A 15,426-nucleotide genomic window follows, 5' to 3' on the forward strand; every position below is an offset into this window, starting at 1 on the left:
AACACAAACACACGCACACACATACATATATATTCTCACTTTTGCGAAAGTTTAAGCTATTAGCATAGAATGACAATGCCTTTTATTTATGTTTTAAAAGCAAAAACATAAATAAAAGGCATTGCCATTTACAATGCCAATAGCTCTAACTTTAATAATGCGAGACCTCTTGCATTGCAAATGCTTGTTCAAAATAGTTATTGTTTTCACAACAGACAACATTTTTCAACGGTCTAAGAAAAACCCGGTTACATGTTTTTTGTAATACCTGAAAACCAGTGCTCTATTACACCCGGTTTGAAGTTGTTTGAACCGTCAGAGCCAAATGCCTCACTTAAAGAACAACTACAGGGAAACAAGCAGTTACAATGCAATAGGTCTCGCAGTGACATTATTTTGAGCTGTAAATGGCAATGCCTTTAAAAAAATTAAAAGGCATGGTTATGTACAATACCAAAAGCAACACCTATTGCATTGCATAGCGCTGTGTCCGTGAAGAAGGTGCTGCGCTTAGTAAAGTATTAAAAAAAAGTGTTTGGGGGCAAAACCCTGTGGTGACTCACTGGAGAGTGCCTGGAGTGCTGCGTCCAGCACGGCAGTGCCAATGCCGCCCTGCCAGGGGGTCCCCTCACTTTATCCAGGGCAAATCTTATCATTTCTATAAGGCATTTGCAATTGCTTGTGTTTGCAAAATAAAAAATGGTCTCTAGTTTAAAAGATATATTGAAGGTGAAGGACCGGAGGGGGTCGACTTACTGGACTGACACTTTAATTGTGACACTGTGCATCGTGAATAGGTAAGAGCAGAAAGGGGCAGGCTGGAGACTGCTTGTAGGGTCAAACAAACAGGCTAGGGGACAGTTTAGAGTGAGTAAAGTAAATATTGAAATTGGTTTAGTTTTTTTGCATTAAATTTTAAAATGCGAATGCACTTTTTTTATTTTTTTGGGTATGTATTTATTTGTTAACACGTCTGTGAAGAAAAGGGTTTCTGGTGTGATTTTTCGGCCTGAGCATGTGTCCAAATTTTACTAAAATAAATCCCCAAATCCAGCCTGATTCGGCCTCCGTTAATTTGTTGCCTATAGTGTCACGTGACCTCCCTACCATCGCCTGCATGTCCTGCTGTCTGCAAAGTCGTAATGCAAAAGGGTATCCCTGAAAGAACTTTACAAACTACTTTAGCAAATGTGACCTTGCCTATTTCCTGAAACAACAGGTGTGAATGAAAAACTCCGACTCATAGCTTCACAACAAAGTTAACAGTTTAACGCCAGGTTGCAATGCAATAGGTCTCACAATTACGAGTGTATGAGCTATTGGCATTGTAAATTACAATGCCTTTTATTTTTGTTCTGGTTTTTAAAACATAAATAAAAGGCTTTGTCATATACAATACCAATAGCTTAAACTCGCGTAAATGCGAGACCTATTGCATTGCAAATGCGTGCTACTCTTGTTAACCCCTTCCACGCTGATGACGAGCTGGGCTCGTCATGAGGTATCCTCCTGCTACGCTGATGACGAGCCCAGCTCGTCACGTAACATGCGCTTTAGAAAATCTCCGCGTACGAGCGGAATTCCGCCCGCACGCATGCGGTTAAGACTGTCTGGGAATAATAGACTGCACCTCGTTTTAACACCCAAACACAGCAACAAGCAACAGAAAGGAGAGAAGTCAACCTTTGCAAGGGGCCTTCCACTACCCGCCAACACGTGTCGCTGCAGTTTTAGTAACTTTTGAACTGCGTGAAATAAAAACTAATTTGTTCTTTGTTAAAATCTGAAGACTATCCCGCAGATGATGAATTATGTGGCAAATGCAGTGCATCATAATTGTGCGGAAAACGTCGCAACCGCACCATGGCATAACTCCAGTGGCGCCGCATGACCTGTTTCTGTGTGTGGTCTCCTATTCGTGCAGATGTGTAGATGTCTTGCAATCTTCACCTATGTGTGTGTGTGTGTGTGTGTGTGTTTGTTTCTGTCCTCTGTGACTTTGTGTGCACCTGTATGTCTTTGAATGGCTGGACTCGTCTGCCTACTTGTGGCTGTCTACTTGCGTGTCTGACTGTCGTTTGAGCAGTTGAACATGGCTATCAATGTGGTTGTGTGTGTGCCGGTTTGTGTGTGTGCGCCTCTTTGTAGTTTTTTGTTTGTGTGTGTCGGTATTTCAGTAGTTGAACGTGAGTATCCTATGTGTAAGTTTGTGTGTGTGCCTATTTGCGCATTTATGTTTGTGTGTCTATCTTTGTGCACAGTTGTGTGTCTATTTGCGGGTCTGCCTTGGAGTAGTTGAATGCGTGTCTTGGTATCTGTTTGTGTGTACTTTGCACTCATGTTTGTGTCTCCTTGCTGTCTGTGTCTATGTTTGTGCGTTTGTCTGTCCACGGCTCTGGTAGGCAGCACATCACTGAAGTGTGGCATGGTCAGGGGCAGTGCCCTGGTATTTCCACCACCCTGGGCGTCCCTCCGTGTGTTTACCCAGTGCTATCACTTCCACGTGTCCCTCCCACACACACAGCCCAGCATTGTGTTGTGTTTGCAGGTAGCTCGGCGGTGCCTGGGGAAGGGGGGAGCATGGCAGTTCTCATCCCACGCTTTCCAAGGGCAGGCAGTCTCTGCTCACTGCCCTCCCTGCTCCAAGACCCCAGCCCCTGCCAGCCTGGGTGGTCGGCAATGGAGCGGGGTACATGTCCCCTGCTAGTGCACACAAAGGGGGGAGTGTAAGGCCTGCCCAGGCCCGCGGGGAAATTTGTTCCAGGCTTGGCCTGTGCTGAGCCCCCGAAGGGGAGGGGGTGATTGACGCCCCCGACACTGGCCCCGGATTAATAGCCCGCCCGGTTCTCATCACACACAAGGAAAGGGAGCGGAGGGACGAGGGGGGGAGGGGGGAGCATAGGCATCACTTTAGTGCTCACGCTTGGAGCAGATTATAGATAAACATGAAGGAAATGAGCGCGTCAGTAGGCAAGCGAGAAACGGCGCAGAACCACTGAATGCAAAGAAAAATAAGCGGTCGAGATTGTGCGCTGTATGGCAGAAACGTGTTTATGAGAGGCAATTACTAGGGAACCAGTTTTGCAAAAAACGAGTATTACATCTTTTGAAGGTTAACGATGAATAGAGGGATGTTTTGACAGATGGGTTAATCCGAGCAGTACTAACCTTGCACGTTTTGAAGTTTGGAGTAGGTTTACCACCTCAAGCGGTGGGCTTTTTCAGCATGGCAAATGAAATTTTCTACAGTTGCACTGCGCCTGAGAGCAGGATGTGTGAAATCTGTGGGGGCGAAGAAGCCTAAAGTGGAACAAACTAGGCAGGCTCATCAGCTATCGGTGCATAAAATATTTTGGATTTAAGTCTGTTGCATTAAATGTACAGATCGAAGACTAAACGAAACCAAGATTTTTTTCCTGTGAGAGGTCGGGGGCAGTGCGCTCCTCCACGCCAATTAGATACACAGATGGCCCCCTAAACATAAGAGATCGAAGACGAAACCAAGATTTCTTTCCTTCGAGAGGTCAAGACAGTGCGCTCCTCCACGCCAATTAGAAACAGATAGCCCCACAAAGATAAGGAATTGCTTCACTACAGCCGTGAAGCTGACGACCCAGTCCGGATGGGCTGTCGATAAGAGAGAAAGGGTAGTGGCCAAAAAGCATCCTTTTCAATGGGAAGCCAGCGTTTAGCATAAACGCTGATGCAACCCAATGAAAAGGATGGGCGGGGCTTCAAGTCCCCTTCTGCAATCTCCTCTCTCACTATATGTCTCGCCGAGTGACAGCACATGCGCTGCAACGCTAGGCGAGACCTAAAAACACAGGGTTAGGCTGCAACCAGGCTGCTGCCGCCCGATCCGGGCTGTTCCAACTGCCTCAGACACCTGACTCAATTGACTGAAAATAAATGAGGACTTGTCAGTAGTCGATCAACCTGCCATCAGATCTGGTACGACTGTTAGACATATCCTCCAGTTGTCCTTCCCTTTACAGTCTGAAGACATTCAACTCCAACTAACTAGCTGCAGAATTGTCCCGACGGTCAGTCAAGGTCACTCATTTTTTATTTTTCTTTCTGAGTAACTGAACACATAAGGGGCCTGTAAAGGCCCTACCTAGGATGGCTACAAAGGTGGCTAGCTTAGTTTCTTATTTGTTCTTTCTGAATTAGCTGTCCTGAAATTCTGATTATGTAGAGAAATTCCTAAACAACTAGTGTGCATTTTGGTGAGAATTTTAGCATTATCCCTCCAGAGTTGGAGATCAGCCCTTTGCCTAAAACTGCACTACTGTGTTTGGAACGGATGCGTCGTAAATACCCTGCTTTAGCAGCTACAAGAGGAAAGTGGATTTTTTGATGGACCTCTTGCCCGCAGCTTGGCAAAAAAAAGACTCCATTTACGTGAATGGGTTGGTGGGTATGTGAGTAAAAGGATGGTTGAGTGAAAAACTGGATGGCAAGATGAACAAGTGAAAACCTGAATGGAGAGATGGTAAGCTGGATGAGTGAAAGGTAGAAAGGATGGATGGCTGAGCGATGAGTGGAAGAGGGATTAATGGATGGCTGAGTGAAAGGATAGGTGAATGGCAGTGTGAAAGGGCAGATGGATGGGTGGATGAATGGGTGGGTGGGTTGGATTGGTTGATGGATATGTGGATGATTTAGTGAAAGGATGAGTGGGTCGGATTGGATTGGTTGATGGATATGGGGATGATTGAGTGAAATGATGGGTGGTTTGGATTGGTTGGTGGATATGTGTATGATTGAGTGAAATGATGGGTGGGTTGGATTGGTTGATGGATATGCGCTTCTCTATCTCCGCTAGCTTGCACTCGTGTTCGTATGCCAGTCTTTTTTCTTCGAGTTCTCTCTGTCTCTGCTTCTCCTCTCGCTCTTCTTGGAGCCGTAAGTGTTCTAAGTTCATTTTTTTTTCTGCCAGTTTCAATTCTCCGTCTAATTTGAGCCGTACCAGCTCTAACTCGTGAAGTCTATTTTTCTCTCGTTCTCGGATCTCTTCCCGGGAGAGATCCGTTCTCCTTTCTTCTGTCAGAGTGGTGTTTGGTTCCGGGGCTTCGGCGGTATTCGTCTCTGCCCAGGATTCTAGGGCGTGTTTGAAGTCCTCTTTCGTGCTCAGAATGCAGTAGCAATGCCTAGTTCTATGCAAAATTGTTTTAGCTCTCGGTGGTTGTACTCTTCCAGTTTTTCCATCTGGAATTTCTCTGCCGATCCGCTCTCTCTGGTCGTCATTGTGGATTAGTCGTAGGGTGAGTTACTCTCTGTATGGTTACGCGTTGGTTCGGATCGCGCCGCTGGCCACCAATGTTAGACGGGGACCTGGAGGGTCGCCGAGCACAAGGGGAGAGGCCTCCAGTGAGGGCCGTCTCCAGCGATCGTACAGACAAGTAACTTCCCCCCCACAGATGGACACCACACGAAGGTCAGCTTAACACCTTTTATAGGCAATTCTTTGAGTAAGGTGGTACGATACAAGGAGATTAGGACACGATGATCCTCTCAATTCGAGTCTCTAGTTGGGGAAGGGGGTAGCGGGACAGTCTTGGTACCTACAGGCCCTGAGATGAAACGGTGGTAGCTCACAATCCTCGAGCTCGGCGTTCGGACGGGTCAGACCGCGGCAGCGCCAGCAGGTCCCGAAGAGGTCGTAGGTGGCAACGGGCCGCGGCAGCAGGTCCCAACGAGGATGACGGTTACAACGGGCCGCGGCAGCGCCAGCAGGTCCCACGAGGATGAAGGTTACAACGGGCCGCGGCAGCACCAGCAGGTCCCACGAGGATGAAGGTTACAACGGGCCGCGGCAGCGCCAGCAGGTCCCACGAGGATGAAGGGTGCAGAAGGCCGCGGCGGCGCCAGCAGGCAGGACAATAGTTCACAAGGCAGGGCTGCGGCAGCGCCAGCAGTCCGTCAAGGATGAGTTCTTCTCGGTGTCTCTCGACTCCAGGATACAACTGCCTTCCTGCTCTGGGGCTGCCTCAGTTATAGGTCTGGCGTCCTTTGATGTCCGGACCCTCGCACTGGGGGGGGGGTCGGGAGGTCCGGGATGAGGGAGTGCAGACACCCAGCAGGGGGGTGGAGCCAGCACCCGGGGAGGCTGGGGGTGATCGACACTTCTTTCCCCCATCAGCCTGCCAAGTGGTCCGTTCACCTCCTGGATGGATGGTGGTGCCGGGATGGCGGGGCCTGGCCGGGCCCAGGGTTGGGGGTCGAGCTGAGGCCACGCAGCCGCGTGGTGCAGTGTCCAAGATGGCGGCTGGGCCGGGCAATGGGGCTGCCGGGGGCCCGGGCCCGTGACACAGAGATATCCGGGAGCAGGCGTCCCGGAGGGGACGGGTTGTGGGTTGCTTCTGCGGGTAGGCCCCGGAGAGCCGGTGTCTGGGCCCTGTCATGCGGGGAGGGAGCGAGCCCTTTGTGGGGCCTGTCCAACAGTGGGTATGTGAGTAAAAGGATGGTTGAGTGAAAAACTGGATGGCAAGATGAACAAGTGAAAACCTGAATGGAGAGATGGTAAGCTGGATGAGTGAAAGGTAGAAAGGATGGATGGCTGAGCGATGAGTAGAAGAGGGATTAATGGATGGCTGAGTGAAAGGATAGGTGAATGGCAGTGTGAAAGGGCAGATGGATGGGTGGATGAATGGGTGGGTGGGTTGGATTGGTTGATGGATATGTGGATGATTGAGTGAAAGGATGAGTGGGTCGGATTGGATTGGTTGATGGATATGGGGATGATTGAGTGAAATGATGGGTGGTTTGGATTGGTTGGTGGATATGTGTATGATTGAGTGAAATGATGGGTGGGTTGGATTGGTTGATGGATATGGGGATGATTGAGTGAAAGGATGGGTGGGTTGGATTGGTTGATGGATATGTGTATGATTGAGTGAAATGATGGATAAGTGAACAGGTGGATGGATGAGTGAAAGGGAGGATGATGGAGTAAAAGGGAAGATGGATGTATGAGCAAGGGGGTGGATGAGTGAAAGCATGCATGGATGAGTAAAAGGGTAGATGGAGGAGTGGATGAGTAAAAGCATATATGTATGAGGAAAGGGTAGATGGATGGATCAATGGGTGGAAGGCTGAGTGAAAGGATGGATGAGCAAATGACTGATTAATGAATGTGGATGGAAACTCGAATGAGTGAAAAGATGGATGAGTGAAAGGGTGAATGTACGATGGAAGGATGGGTTGGTCGATGGTTGAGTGGGTGGGTGGATGTATGGATGAAAGCAAAGGTGAATGGATGGATGAATGAAAGGATGGCTAACTGAGCGAAAGGATGGATCGCTGAGGGGAAAGGGTGGGTGAATGGGAATAATTAAATGAGGTCCATACTGACAAGAATATTTGCTGTGTAATATGTGCAAGATGACAAGGTGTGTATGAGGGGCTGGATTACTGGAATGTTTGATGGATAGGTTTGGGGACGGTTGAATAGGTTTGGATATGGATGGGCAGATGGATGAATGGACAGATAGAATGTTGAAGGCCTGAATAATGGATGAAAGAATGAATGGATGACTGAAGTTAAAAATGAAATGGTGGATATCCAAAGGGTGGATGGAAGGATGAACGGATAGATGCCTGGAATGGATGGAAGAGACCAGAGCTCTTATGGGGACGGTCATTATGAATTGTTTCGCTTGCTTGGTGACATACATCTTTGGTTGTAACTGGGGGCATTTTAATTTTCTGACTACTCCCTTGGCTTGGATAGACAAGTTTCAGAAAAGAAAAATAAATCGATTTTGTGTCTCTAAAATGATCATTCAATTTGTTGCAGCCTGCCCTCACTAAATAAGACTAGTGTGCAAAGACGAAGCTGGAAGTTCTGAATAACTGAAGTAAGTCTCGTATTTCGTGCTGCATATAATCACTGACGGATGTCAGTAAGTGCACAATACACAAATATAATCAGTAACCTAAAACAAATAACTTCTATATATATTTATATATTATTTCAAATTTACTTCTGCCACTTCCAAGCATTGAAAATATAAGAAGTAAGTATTACCCAGTTGAATGGTATTTATTTATTTATTTATTTGTGCAATTTTTAAAGCGCTGCAAGTACTCAACTTTCCAGTCTTCCAGGATGGGTAAATTAAGTCGCATTCACACTCGTAACCTTCAGGCCACCACATTTTAAAGCAGAACTGAGATAACAATGAAGGGGTGTTTTTTCTAACACTCCTCTATTGGCTACTCACCGAGTCATCCTGGTGCAAAAGTAAAATGCATAAAAACTATGTTGAAACATGTCGCTTTAACAACAAAAGGCCGAATTCACAAAGCATTTTCTATATTTTATTAAAAACTTGGTATGCAAACATAGCCATAAGTGTAAATTAGTAATACTTTTTCAGATAAGAAAATAAATCCGCCAGTTTTGATTAATTCAAAGGTATACTTACGAATGCAACAAATGTGCCAGCAGAGAGGCACTGTCAGGCACACTCACAAACTGTGAGGTAATGGCGAGAGTATGGGCACCTCTGAGCGTGTTAACCTGTCATACCAGGAACACCAAACGTGTAAGGTTGAGGGTATTCACACGCCTTTTACAGATTTAGTCCTTGAGTTGAGGCACATGACGAGTTGGTCCTGCCAAAGATCAAGTGCTCTATATGGCGAAAATCTGCAATAGTACATATGTGCTACAGTTGTAGAGGAGAAATGTTTAATCCAGAGGAAAATCTACACGTAAATATTGCACACTCCAGGAAATCAACGAATGTTGTTGGTTTACTGGTGCACTCTGGTGCTTACCAGAAGGCCAGAAATCTGCTATAAATGCAGAACTAAACCTTATGAAACCAGATTATAAAATAATCACACAACGATCCCTGCAGCTAAACCAGACCCATTTTTCTTTCGGTACCAATATCCAAAAGCCAACATGCCTACAAGTTTCCTTACACTGAAATCCATCGTATCAGTTCCGAACCAATATCTGTAATGCCAACATGAAACAAAATTGTTCAGTAGATAAAGTGTTAAACTGGCAATACTGTGGAGAACTGAGATAACAATGAAGGGGTGTTTTTCCTAACACTCCCCTATTGGCTGCCACAGCAGGCTCAATGCACAAGCACCACATCTACACTGGTAGTGAGGACCGTATTTGATGCTCCATGCATATGTAAGTGCACAGCAACACAGACAAATGCAAGCTGCAAACACAGAAATTCAACTTCGAACAGAAGACATGAATTAATGGAGTCGCAAGTGAGTTCAAGAGAAAACACACAATGGCATGCCATGAACCAATTTTATTAAAGGAATGAGTTGATTATTTCATGCCCAGTAGAAAACCAACACAGAAATGCTACATATGCCGGTCAACAACGGAGAGAAATTCGCGTTAACAAATCAGCAAAAAGTAATGTGAGGCACCAGCATTTGGAGCACAATAAAGTACGTTCCTTGGGACACAGTTCGTCAAGTTACTCGATGGTGCAAACCTCTTAAATAGCTCCATCTAGGACGGATGCAGAGTGTAGCTGCGTTTAGCTATTCTAGGCGCTGTATTTAACACAGTGTCTCTCACAAAGAAGCAGTCTGTCAATACAAGAAGTTGTGTGTCGGTCTAGCCAGTAAACAGTGTTAAAAAAATCTTGCTTGACTTGACCATTGAGCGTCTACAAAAAATCATTGATAAGGACGACGTCCAAGGAGCTTTTATAAATTGTATTTTAGGATGTTCCAATCTCAATTGAAACAAGGTGGTGTAGTCATCGCCATACACAACAGATGCACTTCATGCAGAAGGTGGTCTCCTTCAGCTCCTCACAAAGGCACTGAACAAAGTTTTTTAGTTTTTTTTACTCGGGAATGAAACCTAGTACTTCCCGGTGTAATCTAAGAAACGTTGATCTAACTACCAACGTAATATGTTATTACTCAACTGAGCACGTCATCTACCTGAGAAGGATAAAAAGGTTTATTTAACACATTCGGGAGTCAACCTGTAAACTACGCGTTACACATATGTCTGAGGGTAGGGACATCCATCCAATTATCTATCAAACACATCAAGCGCAATTGAAAAAGTAGAAAAAAATATTCGTTTTACGTCTTTCAATCTTTTGTTGCTCAAAGGAAATACCCGTTTATCCTGCATCCACCAGTTCTTCAATCCAGCTGAGGAAGAACATTAAATGGCTCCCGGCAAACCTGATCCTCGCCAGAAGTGGCACTGGTCTCTCCTGCCACCACGCTTGTCCACGTACAAATTGTATCCGTCACACAAAAGTCCAGTTTCCACTGGAGTGTTTTTCTCCGAAACTTCCACGAAACTGGACAAATCCGTACCGTCATCCCATTATACAGTACCAAGTCCATCATAGTCCACCTTCATACAGGAAGGGCGTTTAAAAGTGTCTGAAAAAGTCGACGTGATTCTACCTGCATGCGAGGAGAAGTTGATAAGATGTGCATATCCCTGGCTTTGGAGCATAGAGCCAACCTGAGGACACTGTGCCCAGTTCAGACAAAGCACTGACAGCACGTGCACGTAGTTGTAATCTAAAATAATTTCACTAGCAGCGCACTCAATCGGTTCCTGCTTCTTATGAACGCGGGGATGGGCGGCATTTTCTTTAGTAGATTTATGTCCCGATTGCCCACGGGTAAGGACATTCTATAATAGGCACAACGTGAAACAAATTAATAAACCAACCAATCGGCATAACCAGTATTCGAGTTTTTGGCCCAGGCTGGTGTCATTAGCGGGAAGTTCCGCTTGACCCTGGTGCTTTAGATTTTCTGTGCTGTTCCGAGTGCCGGCAGATAATTTGTGCCACTCGCCCATTAATCCGCAGACCCAAATGTGTATTAATAATCTGCAAATCCAGTTAAAATAGGTCGAATGAAACAGGCTGTAACTGGTGTGGCATTACGCAAGGCAGTTGTAACTGCTGCATTAGTCAGTCATTAGTCACAGGAAAAAAGGCAGCCCTGTAGACGGTCTCCTTCGCTCGTGCAATACCTGCTTTTAATTTCCCCATTTCCTATTACTATTAGTAATTTTGCTCACGCGCTACAATATTTCTGAAAACGCCACATTTTACAAAGAATACAGTATTTGCGAGCTAATAAATTCACTAATAGAATCCGTAATGCGGGATATGATTTTGTATCCATAAAGTCCATGGGCAACATTGTTAATTAAACGCATTTGTATTGAAATAGCTAAAAACGTAGCCTTTACAATCCGAGCTGCTTGTTTCCATATCTGGTGTAATACTGCAAAAGGCTGCGGTGTGTACATTTGCAAGCCGGTCTGGTCTGTCTGCTGTGATCGCCGCTTCGGGCCGTTCAGCGAAGCATAAAGTCAAATCTGACTAGGCCGCTCGTTCTCTACTATAAATAAGGTCACCTCCAGGACTGGGATGGGAGGGCCGCGAACAGAAGGCGGTCTCGCTGCGCAGACATCTGCAGCCTGCTCCTGACCCACAAGCAACCAGAAGGGTCTATCTACTGAAAGCGCACAGATACAGAAAACTGTACACAGCGTTTGGGGTAATTCGTTCACATTACATGTGGGAGCAACCTCATTATAAGAGCCAATTCTTCAATAAATACTACTGTGAACCCAAGCAGTCAGTAGGCAGAGCAAGAGATGTACCGATACCATTAATTTTCCATGCAGTTTCTTCGGTAGGGGGTGGGGTGTTCTGAAATTTAATAATGAGTATATAGAGGAATGCACAATTTACATACATTATTAAAGCTCAATCACCTATTCAGCAAAATACAAATACATTTTACGCGTGCGCAGTACAGCGGAAGTAAAATTAATGTACACATGACATGAGGATTTTAACAATCGATGCCCATGAAATAACAAGCAACTAGTTAAATACGGACTGTAGAATTAACACTTTGGCATCAATTGCCTGCATGCCCGGAAATGGCGAGATTGCCACTATTTTTAATGGGTACCGGATTGTCAGTGATGGGGGGGGGGGGGGGCATTTCAGTGCCACACAGTAATGGGAAGTGTATTTCAGTTACACGAAGGGGGATGGGCAGAACAGGTCACAGCAACAGTGCGAAAGGAACTCTCCAATTTCTCCGGTTTAAAGGACTCAGAATTGCATATATGTGACAAAACAGGGATGAGCGGGGAAGAGATGGGAGTGGCATAACAAGGTGACACCAAAGGGCAAGTTAGACATACACCTATGGAGATGCATTCGGCACACATGAATGGAAAGGGCGAGCATACTACACACGACTGGGAAGGGCATGTAATCGTAACTGAGGGAGAGATGGGAAGGTCATGTCACTAGGACACACACATGAATGGAGAGGACATATATAAATGACACACCGGGACTGTAAGGGAAAGTTGTCCTGACACACAGAGATGATAAAGACATATCCTGAGCACACAAACGGGAAGCACATCCAAATCGCATGATGGTGAGACAGGGATATGTAGGTCATTTTACAAGGGCGCACAGATAAATGGGGAGGGCATGTTGTTATAGAGAGGGATTGGTGTATTATGTCCCAGGGATACAAACGGATGGTGTGGGGACCTGAAGGGCAAACCACGGTGACCTAGAGAGGGATGATACGGTCACGCCGACACAAGGGACGCGCAGCGCACCTGTCACTAGATCTCTCCTCCCTCCCCCATGCAACCAACAGAGGTCTCCGTAAAAGCCCGGCCTGCTGCCGCACGCGGAGGACTTTTATGTCCAAGAGGAAGCGTGTAAAACGATGAAAAGATGCACTTTGCCCAGACCCACGCAAGAGGTGACGGACTACTCCGGTTTTGAAGCCCAGCATGTAGCCGGGGTCGCCTGGCTTCAGCAATAGCCATTCTCACCTTTACTGCAAAGCCGTGGAGCTGCGACCGGGAGAAGAGCGACAGCGGGTCGAGAGGGGTGGGACTTCCGGAGGGCCGAATGACAGTGCGTGGAGAGATGGGCGGGTCCTCTGGGTCTCCAAGTGATGGGAGTAGAATGGGGCGGGACTCGCATTACAGCTAGTAATCCATACAAGCGGCGGCCATGTTGGGGGTAAAAGCGGCACACTCGCGGGTTTTAGTACACCTAACATGGCATTCGCGCGAATGGCACCAGTTTGCGATATTCGGCATTTATTTAATTCATGACACCATACGCTTGCTCTTCGCCGCTCGACACCTCTTTTTATACACATTTATCGTGATTAAAAAGGAGTTTGCTCTTCAACGATCAGTCCTTTCTCCTCCTAAAGAAAGTATGTAGAATGGTAATTTCTCACCTGAGCAAAGAAAGATTTATTTTGAAGGCGTCCCCCTAGGGGAGACGTCCCCTCAGTGCACACCTTGTTCTCCATTTATTTATGCGTTTTTATATAGCGGGGACTTTACCCGAAGGTGTCAGAGCGCTTCACAGTAGGAACAGAACTGATACAAGAGAACATTACAAGTGAGCAACATACAAAAGCAAACGTTACATTAAATGACACAAAAATGACAATCGTGAGCCAACAAAATACAAGAGGTAGCAAACGGTGCATTACAAAAGTGACAATCGTGAACCAACAACATAAAGAGGTAGCAAACGGTGCATTACAAAAGTGACAATCGTGGGCCAACAAAATACAAGAGGTGGCAAACGGTGCATTACAGGAGGAAAAAGTGACGTGTGCAGGTTACAAAAGCGTACAAAATAAACATAGAGGTAAAATACTGTAATATATGGAGGACACTCAAGCACAAGAATAAACGTTACGAAGGCACTGGTGGCACTTGTGCAGGTATCGAAAACAAACAAATTTAAGAGGTAGAAAACAGTGTGTTACAAGAGAAAGTGACGGGTGCATGTTACACATGAGTCCCAAACACAGGTAGGATAGTACTGCAATAAATGGCAGACTCTCAAACCATAAGAACACACTGGGAGGACACTTCCAAAGTCATGCAAAGTAGATTATTCAATAATTAAAAGGGCTTCCTTCAGATAATAGAGAGGGCATGGATTACATTTGGAAGTGTCTTTGTAGGAGGAGAATTTTGAGGTCAGTTTTGATGGCCTGGGAGGAGGAGGTGATCCGGAGCTGAGGCGGAAGTGAGTTCCAGACTCTCACTGCGCTGCCTGAAAAGGATTGAGCCATCGATCTTTCCTTCTTGAAAATCGGAGGTTCCAGTAGTAGATTTTTTCGCATTTCGGGATGGTCTAGAGCCTCCAGAGAGTTTCAGTTTGTTCGCCAGGTAGCGCGGAGAGGAGGAGTGCAAGGCTTTGTGGGTGATGCAGGCAGTCTTGTAGATAGCTCTAGCCTCGATGGGAAGCCAGCGGAGGGTGGATAACATGGGAGTGATGTGGTCGCTTCTTTTGGCCCCATAAATGAAACGAGCTGCAGAATGGAGAACAGACTTAAGGGGGGATAGGTGGGATTTGAGGAGGCCAGTCAGAAGAGAATTGCAGTAGTCCAGTCTGGATAGAACCAGCGATTGGACCAGGGTTTTAAGGTCATGCTCCGGGAAGAAGCGACGAATCCCCCATAGAAGGCGCAGTTGGTATCGGGCAGACTTTGCAATTGAATTAATGTGGGAGAGTAGATTGAGTTTAGTGTCGAGTATGACACCGAGGGATTTTGCGCTGTCGACAATGATGGGTTTGTTGTTCAGCAGATTCTTCTGGTCCATCCATGATTGAACCGGGGGAGGAGAAAGAGAGGAGGAGAGGAGGAGGAATTCAGTTTTGGAGGGATTTGGATCCCATTCATTCAAAACGGTTTAAACCATAAGTCATCAGGCAATTTAATTTATTCTTTATTCTTCATAAATTCTTTTTTCTTTTTCAATAATAGACAGGTGAACTTCATGTTAGCTCAACAAAACAAGAATTTTAACATGACTCAACATGAAAGTTGGGGTCCCAATTGGTCAGTACCAATGCATTTTGGGCTCTATGAGTTTTATGTTTCTTTATGTTATTTGCCTTTAAGGCTCGTGCTTGGATTCTCTTTAGAATGTATATGACACTAGGTTAGAATTTATGCTCTGTGGTCCCTCACAAGTTGCATAAAACGAGGGGAACATGGCGGCAGCAGGCTAACGCTCGTCGCGGAGCTCCGTAGCTCAGCGGTACTGCAGAGGATGAAAGCGAAAGCAGGACGTGGTTTTTGATCTCCCTATGCGGTGAGATAATCAGGTTTGGTTTTTTCTCCCCCTTAGGGCTGTTTCCAGACATGTATTGCTGTTGTGTCGTTACGACATGAGAATCGACTACAGCGCTCGGAGGCGCTAGGACCCTGAAGACGCATGGCATGTGGAGTCGTGGGAAGAGCCGAGCCCAGCAGTAGTCGATCCTCCCCTGGGCCAGCATCAGGAGCGGACTCAGCGGGATCAGCGAAGCCGGCGTTCTCCGTCGGCGAGCGGCGGGTGAGGTTGTGGTCTTGTGCACA

At 46.2% G+C, this 15,426-nt stretch overlaps 1 protein-coding gene across 1 annotated transcript in view; it reads right to left on the reverse strand.

The window, feature by feature from the left end:
• Positions 1–12,984, reverse strand: part of VDAC1 (voltage dependent anion channel 1) — a 158,193-nt gene extending 145,209 nt beyond the window's left edge. The window contains exon 1 of the mRNA XM_078653162.1: positions 12,860–12,984. The gene's annotated coding sequence lies outside the window, so the exon portion shown is untranslated. The remainder of the gene's footprint in view (positions 1–12,859) is intronic.
• Positions 12,985–15,426: the final 2,442 nt, after the last annotated feature.

The sequence above is a fragment of the Lissotriton helveticus genome, chromosome 7 (assembly GCF_964261635.1).
Source record: "Lissotriton helveticus chromosome 7, aLisHel1.1, whole genome shotgun sequence".
NCBI classification, from domain to species: domain Eukaryota; kingdom Metazoa; phylum Chordata; class Amphibia; order Caudata; family Salamandridae; genus Lissotriton; species Lissotriton helveticus.